Genomic DNA, 13,161 nt, shown 5'->3' on the forward strand with positions numbered 1-13,161 from the left:
GGCAGAGAGAGCTTCACCTTTTCCCCCTGTCTTTTGTTCTCTCCAGACCCCCAGCGGATTAGATGGTTCCCACCCACATTGAGGGTGGATCTTTTCCACGCAGTCCACCCAGACTCTCACAGTAATCTCTGCTGGAAACACCCTCATGGACACACACAAAAAGATAGCTTTACTAGGTTTCTCAGCATTTCTTCATCTAATCAAGTTGACGGCTAGAATTAACCTTCACAATGGTCTTTACTGAAAGGTCAGTGAAAGGTATCAGTGGTTAAAATGAGGATTTTGATAACAAGGAAGAGGGTGAAATGAAACAACTGAAGCCATATTTTAAAGGTAAAGTGACCAGGACTTAGAAATGAACTGAGTATGGCAGGTGAAGATAAAAGCAAATTGATGGATGATTCCAAGTTTCTGGCTTGGTGCCTTTTAATGAAATGAGAAAATGTGAGTGAGATATAGATACTGAGAGAGGGAGAGATAATTAACATATTATCAAAATATCATTAAGTTTGACTTGCCAATGTGACTGTATGATGCCAGGTAAAGATATCAAATGGACGATTTGAGTGTGGATGCAGAAGAGACACCTAGCTGAAGTTACAAATTTCAGTCATTGGCATAAAGATAATATTTTGCATTTTGGCAATAGATTGAATGAAATAATCATCTTAGGAGATAGAGTAAGTAGAACCTAAACCTGAGAACTCCAATATATAAAAATCAGTCATAAATGGGGTTGACAATCAGAGAGAGAAAATGTGGCCACAGAACTAAGACAAAAGTCAGGAACTTGTGCTAATTTAGAAACCAAGAAAAAACGAGACTGATAAATTCTTATGAATGCTATTGAGTGATTGATACAACGAAGGTTTAACATGCCATACAAGATTTTGTGTCATAAAAGTGCTTGAAGCCCTCAGCAAGATTAGTTTCATTGGAGGATGGTGACAAGTTGCAGATTGGCCTACACTGATGACTGAAGGTAGAGGAAAAGAAGACTGACTTTTGTACATATGTTGAGTAGATAACTTAAAAAATGATTCATGTGAAGTACCACCACGAAATGAGATTTGAGGAATTACCTTAGAAGCAGGATCCAAAGTAAGTGCAGAATAATTAATAATGTACTGTTGGATCTGTGCTAGGATTACACATAAGTTGTTAAGATGAACTCGTGAAGTGAGTCAATAAAAATATCCATATTTTCAGAAAACCATGAACTCTCTGAACATATATGATTATCTCCAGTCATTAGAAACTGAATTTTTAATAGTTTTTGGAGTAGCTAAATTTTAATAAAAATAATTTTCACTTCTTCAGAGCTATTCTTAAAGTTCTTAAATATGATTTTCAGGTGAATATGAATGTCTCTAATGAAATTTAAAGTCCACTCTTAGATTCCCTATTATTCAAAATCCTAGTGAACTGTCCTCTTAACCCCTATCCAGCTAATGAAAGGAAATGACAGTGTCTGGGTGTTATGTTTTGCTCAATAAATGCTAAGTAAGGACAATTCATAGATGAATATTGTGTTGGCAATGAAACATAATATCAATATAGTATTTGGTTTCTATCACTGAAAAAATAATCAAATGGTGTATAATGCTACAAAAAGGGAAACAGGTAATGAATCTTTAAAGAATGTAGGAAGTTTGAAAAAAACTCATAGCTAAGAAAATGAGGCCAAGAGATTTTCAACAGGAAAGGGACAATAAATGGGCAGCCAATGAGAAAGTTAAAGTTTTAAAAAGGGGCAGTAGAGATAAGGTGAAATGAAAGTATTTTATGAACTGAACATTTCTTAGAGTAGGATTGCTAGCAATAAATTTACTGTTGTTTTCTTTTTTTCTGAGAAAGTTTTGTTTTTTCTTTGTTTTAATTTAATTTGAAAGATATTTTTAATGGGTGACTACTTTTGGATTGGCAGATCTTCTTTCAGCACTTTAAAAATGTCAATCCATGTTGGAGTACAAAAATGCTACGGATTTTTGTGTGTTGATTTTGTATCCTGCAACTTTACTGAAATCTCTTATCAGCTCTAAGAGGTTGTTTTTTGTTTTTTTGTTTGTTTGTTTTGTAGATTCTTTAGGTTTTTCTATATATAGGATCATGCCATTTGCAAACAGGAACAGTTTGACTTCACCTTTTAAAATTCGGATGCCTTTATTTCTTCCTCTTGCCTGATTGCTCTGGCTAGTACTTCCAATACTATGTTAAATTGGAGTGGTGAGAGTGGGCATCCTTGTATTGTTCCTGTTCATAAGGAATATCCATTCAGGATGATATTGGGAGTGGTTTGCCATATATGGCTTTTATTGTATTCAATATTTTTCTTCTATGCGTATTTTGCTCAGTCTTTATCATGAAGCGATGTTGAATTTTGTCAAGTGCTTTTTCTTTGTCTTTTCAGATAATTATGTGGTTTTTGTCCTTGATTTTGTTGATTTGGTGTGTCATACTTATTTATTGACTTGTGTATGTTGAACCATCCTTGCCTCCCTGGGATGAATCCCACCTGATCATGATGTATAATTTTTTGATGTGTTGCTGTATTCTGATTGCTAGTATTTTGTTCAGGATTTTTGCATCTATGTTCTCAGAGATATTGGCCTGTACTATTCTTTTTTGTTGTTGTATCTTCATCTGGTTTTGGTATGATGGGGTGATGCTGGCCTACTAGAATGAATTTGGGAGAATGGCCTCTGTTTCAATTTTTTTGGAATAGTTTGAAGATAATTGGTGTTAATTCCTTTTTAAAAGTTTGGTAGAATTCAGCACTAAAGCCATCCAGTCTTGGGCTTTTCTTTGTTGGGAGACTGCTGATTACCATTTCAGTTTAATTGCTTGCTATTGGTCTGCTTAGGTTTTTTATGTCTTCTTTGTTCAGTCTTGGTAGTTTGTATGTGTCCATAAATTTACACATTTCCTCCAGGTTTTCAAATTTGTTCGCATATAGTTGTTTATAATAGTCTGTAATGATTCTTTGTATTTCTTTGGTATCAGTTTTAATGTCTACTTTTTCATTTCCAATTTTTGTTATTTCAATCTTCTCTCTTCATTTTCAGTTAGCATAGCTGATGCTTTGTCTATTTTATGTTCTCAAAAAAACCCAACTTTTTCTTTCATTGATCTTCTGTATCATCTTTTTGGGTCTCTATTTCATTTAGTTCTGCTCTGATCTTAATTATTTCTTTCCATCTACTAAATTTAGGGTTAGAATCAGGAAATAGGACTGGGCAAAAACTTTATGAATATGACCCCTGAAGTACAAGCAACAAAAGAAAAAATAAGCAAATAGGATTATATCAAACTAAAAAGCTTCTACATAGCAAAAGAAATAATTAACAGAGTGAATAGACAACCTACAGAATGGGAGAAAATATTTGCAAACTACTCATCCAACAGGGGATTAATATCCAGAATATACAAAGAACCCAAATAACTTAGTAGTGAAACAAAACAAAACAAAACAAAACAGATTAAATACTGGGGAAAGAGCTGAATAGGTATTTTTCAAAGGAAGATACACGAAGGCCAACAGACACATGAAAAAATGCTCAACACTACTAAGCATCAGGGAAATGCAAATCAAAACCCCTTTGAGATATCATCTCACCCCAGTTAGAAAGGACATTATCAAAAAGAGAATAACAGATGCTTCCAAGGATATGGAGAAATGGGACCCCTCCTACACTGTTAGTGGGACTGTAAATTAGTGCAGCCATTATGGAAAGCAGTATGGAGATTCCAGAAACTACCATATGATCTAGTAATCCCACTGCTGCATATATACACGAAAGAGTGAAATCTTCATGTCAAAGAGATACCAGCACTCCTATGTTTATCACAACTCTTTTTGAAATAGCCAAGAGTTGAAACAAACCTAAATGTTCATCAGTGGATGACTGGATAAGGAAAGTGTGGTATATACATACAATGGACTACTATTCTGCCATGAAAAGGAATGAAATTCTGCCATTCACAGAAACATGTATGAACTTAGAGAAAATTATACTAAGTGAAAGAAGCCAGGCACAGAAAAAGAAATACCACATGTCCTCACACATATGTGGGAATTAAAAATAAACAAAGAAAAAGTAAGAAAGATACAACTATCACAATAACTCATTGGACTTTCAAAAGGAAAGAACAGAACCGACGCCATCAGAGGTAGGAAAGGGGTAGGGGAAGGGGGTTAGTGATAAATTGGTAAAGGGCCACAAAAATGATCACATCATAAAATGTTGAACATACTGATTATCCTGATTTGAGCATGACACGATACATACAGGTATTGATAGTCAATGCTGTAACCTACAAATATGTATAATTATGTTTCAATTTAAAAAATCTTAAAAAAATAAACAAAAGAGAATACTTAAAAAAAAGATTGATTAAAAAAAAGAAAAAGATGTCAACCCAATTTCTTCAGGGCTTGCATTGTTTCTGATGAGAAATCTCATGTAATCTTATCTTTTTCTTCTGTATATAGTGTGTCTTTTTTCTCTTGCTGCCTTCAACATTTTCTTTTTATTTTTTCATTTTTAGAAGTTTGGAAATAATATGCCTACATGTGTAGCTATTTATTGGTTTACTTTTGATATTTATCCTAGTTGGTGGTCTCTGAATTTCTGTGGTTTAGTGCCTATCATTAAGTTTTGAAAGTTTTAGGCCACTATTTTTTTCTAGTATTTCTGCCTCATTATTCTTCTCCATCTGGGATTCCAATTACACATATGATGGATTGTTTGATATTGTTAATCAGCTCCTGGGAGCTTTGTTCTGACTTTTTAAAAAACTTTTTCCTATTCTGTTTTCGTTGGAGTAACTTGTATTGGACTGTGTCCAATTTCAATGACTTTTTTCCTCTATTGTTTTGAGTGTAGTGTACTGATGAAGGCATTTTTTACCTCTGTTATTGTGTTTTTCATTTCTAAAATTTCCATTTGATATTTTCTTATAGTTTACATCACTTTACTAAAGGTACTGATGTAATCTCATATGTTACATGCTTTTTCTATTATATGTATGTCCTTTAATGTATTAGTCATAATTATTTTATTTTAAATTTTCTGTCAGTTCTGACTTCTATGTCATATCTGAATCTGGTTGTGTGATTTCTTTGTCTTTTGGGCATGTGTTTTGTTTTGCTTTTGTTTTTGTTTTGTATGACTCATACTTTTGTTGAAAGCTGTATGTTTTATGTAGGACAGTAGAGACTGTAGTAGACAGTTTTTATGCCTGTAAATAAACACACCTCGAATATCTTTTAGGCCTTTAGTGTGGGTGTTTGAATTAATCTAGTTAGGACATGGACTCAGGTTAAAGTTTGTTGTTGCTATAGCCACCTTCAGTGTACCATAATCTTAAAATTACTGTACCAGTACAGTGTGTTTTAGGTGGGGCTGTTGTACGAATATCTTGTGTGTCAGTTGAAGCAATGTCTATTCCACCTTCAACATTAGGTCTTGTTTTTGCTCTGTATCTCAGAGAGAAATCTTTGCATGATTTTCCTCTCTTATTCTTCTACCAGAAGTATCCATTGTTAGGTGTTGCTCTAGGCTTGTTATTGTGGCAGGGGTAGGAGGTGAACTGGAGCTTTCTCTGTTATTCAGATGAAGCCTTAGTCTTAGAAAAGCATCATATCCCTGGGTCTCCTACTCTTCCCTGGCTGTAGTTCTGGTCATTATCTTTTATTTCTACTCTGTCTCCTCGGGTAGGATTTTTTTTCCCTTTTTTCTTTTTGTTCCATTTTTCTCAGCTGTGGTAAATTTTGACCAAGGCTTTAAGGTTGACAATGTTTTTGGCCTTTCTTCCTCTCCCCTCCCCCAATAAATTAAGATGTTTTTACCGTGCTGAAATTAGGGGAAAAGGGTCCAGGCAAGTTGCATGCCTCAGTACACCAGCTGCTGTGTCTCTCCTCAGGTCTGTCTCACAGCATTCACTTTCTCAGTGATCCCTCTCCCCTCTTGTGTGAGTGCCAACAGTGGTCCTGGGAGAAAGAGTGTATACAAAACTGTGTTCCCCAGTTTTTTTACAATCTTCTGCCACGCCACACTCGGTCTTCACCAATTTGTCCATTCTTCCAGCTATACTCCTTATCAGTGTCTAGTTGCTGATCTAGCAACTAGTAGATAAGCAAGTGCTACTTTGGATAAGCAAGTGCTCATGTCTTGTGTCTCTCTGAAGAGACAGGCTGATTTGGGGACCAATTTATCAGTCTGTGCCTTCAGCTCTCCGATGGGCTTGAAAAATTATAAATTTGCATTTTTTTTTATTGTAAGGGTGGGAGCTACACTTTTTTATTCTTTTCAGCTACACTACATCTAAGAATTTGATCTAGTCACCTCCTTTCCATCCTGGAGGCATCCATCCAGTAAAGAGAGAGAATGAATTACTTACATGCTTGCTGCTTAACTACTTCCTTTTTAATGTGTTTGTCTCAAGTTTGCATGCATGTCTTTATTTGGTTTTGAATTTGTGTATTTTTTTTTAATTTTTAACAAGATACACTCATATATATATGTATGTATGTACAGAGATACTTCAAAAAAGTCATGGAAAAATAGAATTAAAAGATAATGTGAATCTTTCCAAAAACTATTTGAAGTACCCTTATATAAAACTGTTTTTGCATAAGAACTTTTATACCTAGCTTTTCCTGAATATATTCATGCCATATATATTGTTTCTTATAAAATTTCATGAAGCTTCAGTATAAGGCCATTTTTCTTAAAAAAACAATTAATTGAACAATAAGAAATCTGATAATAAATAATGGATTTGCTGGCTTCTTGATCAAAATGGCAGAATAAATGGTTCCCAGCATCACCCTCTCCCACAATTAGCCAATTCATAACTATTAAAAAGCAAGGACAGCCAAGCAGGGGCCACTAGAGCTGAGGGGAAGAGGAGGAGAGACCTACAGAGTTCACAAAAGCTGGAGAAGCCATAATGAGAGAAAGAAAGGACCATTCCGACCATTTCAAGGCTGGTCTTGATGAGTGCAAGGAGCAAGAGATGGCAAAAGCCACTGCTATGAGCTTTGTGTGAAGTTGCTTGGACACTGTAGAGGAGAGGAGGGCCTTGGTGAACCCCAGGCCAGCAAGACCACTGACAGGGTTCCCATGGACCCACGTAGGAGTGAGGGGCCACAGACAACAGAAAAAAGGAGACATTCAAAAGCTGGTAAGTCATCACAAGGGACCAGTGCATGGCCAGCCCCACAGGAAGTGTTTGGAGTGTGGGCAATGGGGGAGATGGGCCCATCAGGGGAACACTGGGGCACAGCATGGACAGCTGATCTGCCCTCCAATCAGCACAGGCCCACTCAGAGGAGATGGGTCAGGAATACAGTACTGCAGGGGGTGAAGTTTGCCAAAAAGACTCAGGCCTAGACCAGAGTTTCCACACAACCCAGGTTCTCAGAACCTCACAAGACCTGGAAGTGATTACAAGGTCAACAATTAAAACTTGAGCTACACAAAAAGCCTTCCCCAGAGAATCAGCAGTAAAGCAGCAATTTAGCTCAACCACAGGGTTTAAGTGCTGGTTCCCATAGGAAGTTCCCCATTTTATTATTTTTATTTTATTTTTGTCTTTTTCATGACCGGTAAAGGGATCGCAACCCTTGGCTTGGTGTCGCCTGCACCGCGCTCAGCCAGTGAGCGCACCGGCCATTCCTATCGAGTGCACCATGGGGTCGGCCCTCCCCCATTTTAGAAGTAAGGAAAGGACAACAAATTAGTTCCAGTGCAGCATTTAAGTGGTAGAAACAGTAAGTAATCCAATACAGAACTGAAAGAAAAAATTCACAGATCAGAGACAAAGTTCTGATACTACCCAGTAAAGGTCTAACACTACCAAAGAACAGTTACAAAGTCTAAAAGAGCTGGAAGCCCCCTGGGATCCTGAGCTGGGGTGGGGAAGGGCCAAGGGCCTCAGCCACCCCCACCCCCATATCTGTATCCAGTGCAGCCATGACCACTGTGCTGCTGCCAGAAGTGACCTGGGCTCCTGGGGTGGGATGGGGGGGCGGGTCTGTGGGCCTCAGCCTTGCCCCTCTGAAGTCCACATCCAGCTCAAACATGACCGAGTCACCACCAGAAGCCTGCTGGGCTCCCTTGCCAGAATAAAGGGTGTGCCATGGCCCTCAACCATGCCCTCTCTCCTCCTCTTCACACCCTATTCCTCTTCCCCTTCCCTTCTTCCCCGCTCCCCAACTGCTCTGCAACAACATCTTAGAATGTAAAAATAATAATAATAATAATAATAGATTAATTAATTAACTAAAAAATAAATTATGGATTGCTTTATATTAAGTGAACATTCAGATTGAGGGAGTATTTTTCTCTTTCCTTAGGTTATGCAAATTTTTATCATAATTTTCATATGTTCCATAACAGATTTTTAAGACTATCCTTCTAATAAAGAATAAGAATAGTTTATACCTGTGTTCTACCACCATATTTATTTTCATTTATTCTTCCTCTCTATATTCTTTTTTTTGTGTGGTAAAACATATATAACATAAGGATTGCCATTTTAAACATACAATTGTGTGGAATTAATTGCATTCACAATGCAGTGTAACCACTACCTCTATTTATTTCCAAAATTTTTTTGTTATCCTAAATACAGACTCTGTACTCATTAAGCAATAACTTCTTATTTTTCCTTCCCCTCCATGTCTGGTGACCTCTAATCTACTAATGAATCTGAAATTTTTCTTTTTAATTTATATTTTCTTAATTGACCCATGATAATTTTATATATTTATAGGGTACAATGTCATATTTGGGTACACTTATACAGTGTGCAATGATCATATCAGAGTATGTAGGATATCTATCACCTCAAATGTTTGTCATCTCGTTGTGTTGGGGACATTCAACATCCTCTCAACTGGCTACTTGAAGTTATACGGTAATTTGTTGTTGACTGTTGTCTCCTTTTATTACTATAGAACACTAGATCTCATTCTTTCTATTGCTCTACAATTTTGTATCCATTGACCACACTCTCCCCTTCCCCCTCTTCCCCCGCTCCTTACTAGTGTCTAGTAACTACTCCTCTACTCTCTACTTCTATGAGATCATTGCCCTATATATACTTAAAAACATATACACATTCAAGTAGAAAATATATCTCTCCTCTGTTTTGGAACATTTTTAGCTTTATTATTTTTATAAATGTTGCTCTCTCTAACATAAGAGATATGTGTAAAACATTATGACTAATTATCTAGAGAAACTGAAAAGTCATCTTTCTCGACATATTGAGGATACCGAAATGCTCCTTCATTAGGAGAAAGCACATCCTCAGTAATATTTATTCCGTACTTACTCATGCTCTGATGGAAAGCTTTGTTCTCTTCTTGGACTACTTAGGCATTTCATTAATGAGACAATTCCGTTTTTAGGGCTTGGGGTTGAGATGCATTTTAATTATGCCATATGCTTCAGTACAAATGGAGCTATTACAGATATCATTAATTTCTAACTTTTATCACAATTGTTCCAATTGGAAGGCTTTACATGAGAAAAGGATACAGAGAAGATATAGATAGTGAGAATAAGATTACATCCATAAAATCCTGGTTGCAGTAAACCTTTTTAATTTTAGCTGATTTAGGTATTGGACTTCTGCCATTTTACTTAGGAAGATAATTTCAAGCAAAATGATTCTTTATATTATCAGCAAATTTAAAAAATATTGGCCACATATTTACTCAATTTCAAATTATCTTCTTAGCCAGTCAGCCAACTATCCTGAAACAAACCCACTTTTTGTTAATCCCTAACATATTTCAATATTTAAGCATTTTAGTTGCTTTGTCCTTCAAATAGATATCATTTTAAATTAATCATATACATTTAATGTACTTACTTTTTTATGAATGATTTTGTTTTTTTTTTCAGTTTTTCATCCACACATTTGTTAGTTAATTTATTTCTTTACAAAAATGAAGGACCAATCAGTTGTGTAATTAGCTAAATTAGCTAACCAGAAATTATATGGGATGACATATGGAAGATACACAAGATGAATGTTCTTGTTCTTTTTATAATGTTTTTGTGCTGATACTCTTAACGTTTGTCTTTTTCTTGTCTCAAATTTATTCTTTGTTTCTTTCTGCTCTGTTAATTTATCTTATTACCTTTAATCCAGGGATTTAAAAGTAGTACTTAGTTTTACAAAGACTCAGTATTGCAAAGAAGTCCATTATTCCCTCATACATTTATAGATGCAATGCAATCTCAGTTAGTATTGGACTTTGATTTTGCATGTGTGTGAAATTTAGAAGCTGATTTTTAATTTTGGGTCAAGAAATCTTGAACTAAGTATAGCAATAATAATAATAATAATAATAATAATAATAATAATAATAATAATAATAATAAAAACTTGAGGAAGGACAAGATACCAAAATATTTTGTAAAGCAACAGTAATAAAGACAGTATGGCATTAATTCTAATACTAATGAAATAAACTAGAGAATCCAGAAACAGACTGACAAAGATAATACAGAAGAATATCAGTGAAAGATTTTTGTTTGTTTTTTCAAGACATGGTGTTGGGTCAATTGACTATCCGGAAAAGAAATAAATCTTAACTTTTATCTCACTCAAAAATAATTTTAGATATAATGTATATCTAAATGTAAAATGCAAAACAACAAAGTGTAGGTGATAGGTGAATATCTTCATTACATTGGAAATAGGCAAAACTTTCTTAAACGGAGTATCAAAAGTATTACCCATGGGGAAAAAGATTGATAAAGAGGTCTATATTAAAATTAATAATTTCTGTTCGTAGTGAGTAAGAAGTGGTATTTTTACCACATATAACTGACAGAGGACTTTTGTCAGGAATGTATAAATAATTCCTAAAATAGAGTAAGACACTAACAAGAACTATATAAGACAGAAAAGCACATTTCCAATAAACATATGAAACAAGATTTGTCATCAGGCAGAATGTCTAAAATATGAAAGACTGACACCACAGAATTTTGACAAATATGTAAAGCAAGTAGAAGTCTTATTGTCATAATGCCTTCCAACTGGAAACTACCCAAGTGTTAATCTGGAGTAGATTTAGTATATATACAAAGTATACACACACACACACGCACACACATACACACACACACACACTCACACAAAAAATTATTGAACTACTGCTATTCATAACATAAAGAAATCTCACTAATATAATTTTAAACAAAAAAAGACAAATACAAAAGTGTACATAGAGGGTAAGTCCATTATATTAAATGTAACAGATGAAATTGACCTGTGGTCCTCTAAATCATGTTAGAAGAGGTAGTGGGGGAAGAACATATCTAGGAGGTTATGTGAGATAGTGTTCTGGAATGCTGATAATATTCTATTTCTTGATGTAGCTGGTATTTGTATGTCTGTTGTGGGTTAAATGTGTCTCTCAAAAGATTGTGTGTTGGAAATTTTATCCCCATCGTAACACTGTTAAGAGGGTGGGAAATCCTATTATAGTAACCGAAAGGTGGAGTCCTTAAGAAGAATTAGATTGTGAGGATAGTGCCCTAGTGAATGGATTGATCCTTCACAGACTAGTGGGCTGATGATTTAATGGGTGGTCATAGGTGTGGTTCTAATGTCTTTATAAGGAGAGCAAGTAAATAGGTTAGCTATCTTGTTTAGCCCATTCTTACAATGTGATAACCTGAGTTGCTGTGGAGAGTCACCACCAAGAAAAAGGCCCTCAACAGATATGTCGCCTGGACCTAGGACTTCCCAGCCTCCAAAACTGTAAGAAATAAATTTCATTTCTTTACAAATAACCCAGTTTCAGGTATTCTGTTATAAGCAACAGAAAAGAGACTAATACAATGCATGAGTTTACTTTGTGAAAATGTATCAATCATTTTAGTATTTATTTTAGCACTTTTTTGCATGTATATTTTACTGAGAAAAGTTTAAGTATAAGCACTACACAAGTAACTTTCATTTTAAAAAATAATTTAAAAATTTTCAAAAAAATTAGAGCTAACAGAGAGCACGGGGGAAAGAAAAAGGACAAGGAGGAAAATAAATTAGGAGTTGCATTATTTATTTTCATAGATAATTTTCAAGTGGTTATTATTTTCATTATAAAGTAGTAAATGTTGTGAGAAACAGAAAATAAATTAGATCTTATGCCTACAGAAATGAAGATTTAGTCTATACAATGTATAAAAGTAAGACTGAACAGAATAAAAAGTGCATTAAATAAAAGTTCAAGCAAATATTGAAGGATAGACACAAAGAGGAAGCAGAGTCTACATGTAGTCCGGAATCAAGAATCGTGGAGGAAATGGCATTTGGCATAGCTCTTGAAGAATGGGTAAGATATGGACATGTGGTATTATATGGGAGGATATCTACCTTGGAAGAAGGAAAGTATAGGGCAAATTGGGGAAACTAACATGTCAGGGATTCCTGGACTGCAAGTGCTGAGAAGAAAAAAAGTGGAAGAAAACAATGGAAAGGTAGATTGGGTTCAGAGGCTGGGTTGTGTTCAATCCCGTTCTGAGTAATTTGGACCTTTTGCTGTCAACATCAAGTTCCTGTGAAAAAATTTGTGTGAGAAGTTGACATTTGATCTGTACATATTGAGAATGTAATTAAAGTAAATGTGAAGGGAGGATTAAACTGGAGAAAATAATATGAGTTTAGGGAGAATGTTGAGAGTCACCAACCCCCTTATTTAATACATGACAGCAGAGCTTCATACCAGTTGATGGCACAGTATATTATAGAACCCATATTCTGAATTTTTAACCAAGGGATTGTTTCTCTAAAACTAGAATTAAGAAGAACATGTGGGTAGAACAGATAGCTATTGCATAGCCTAGCTGAGAAGAGATGACGACATCAGCTAGGGTAGTGGGAATATAAATAAGTTGACATTTGAGGGGAACTTTATAAAGGTATGACTGACAGAATTTGGTAACTAATTAAATGTGGGGTGTGCAGGAGAGTATTTTTGGATTCCAGTTTGAAAGACTGGAAGAATGAGGAAGTTTTTAACTGAGCCAAGAAGAGGAGAATAAGCAGGTTTGGGAGGGAAGAAAGAAAGATGTTTAATTTATTTCTGAATACAAATCACCAGTTTTAGTCAGAAGTCAGCAATAAGTT

Source organism: Cynocephalus volans, chromosome 15, assembly GCF_027409185.1.
Source record: "Cynocephalus volans isolate mCynVol1 chromosome 15, mCynVol1.pri, whole genome shotgun sequence".
Lineage (NCBI taxonomy): Eukaryota > Metazoa > Chordata > Mammalia > Dermoptera > Cynocephalidae > Cynocephalus > Cynocephalus volans.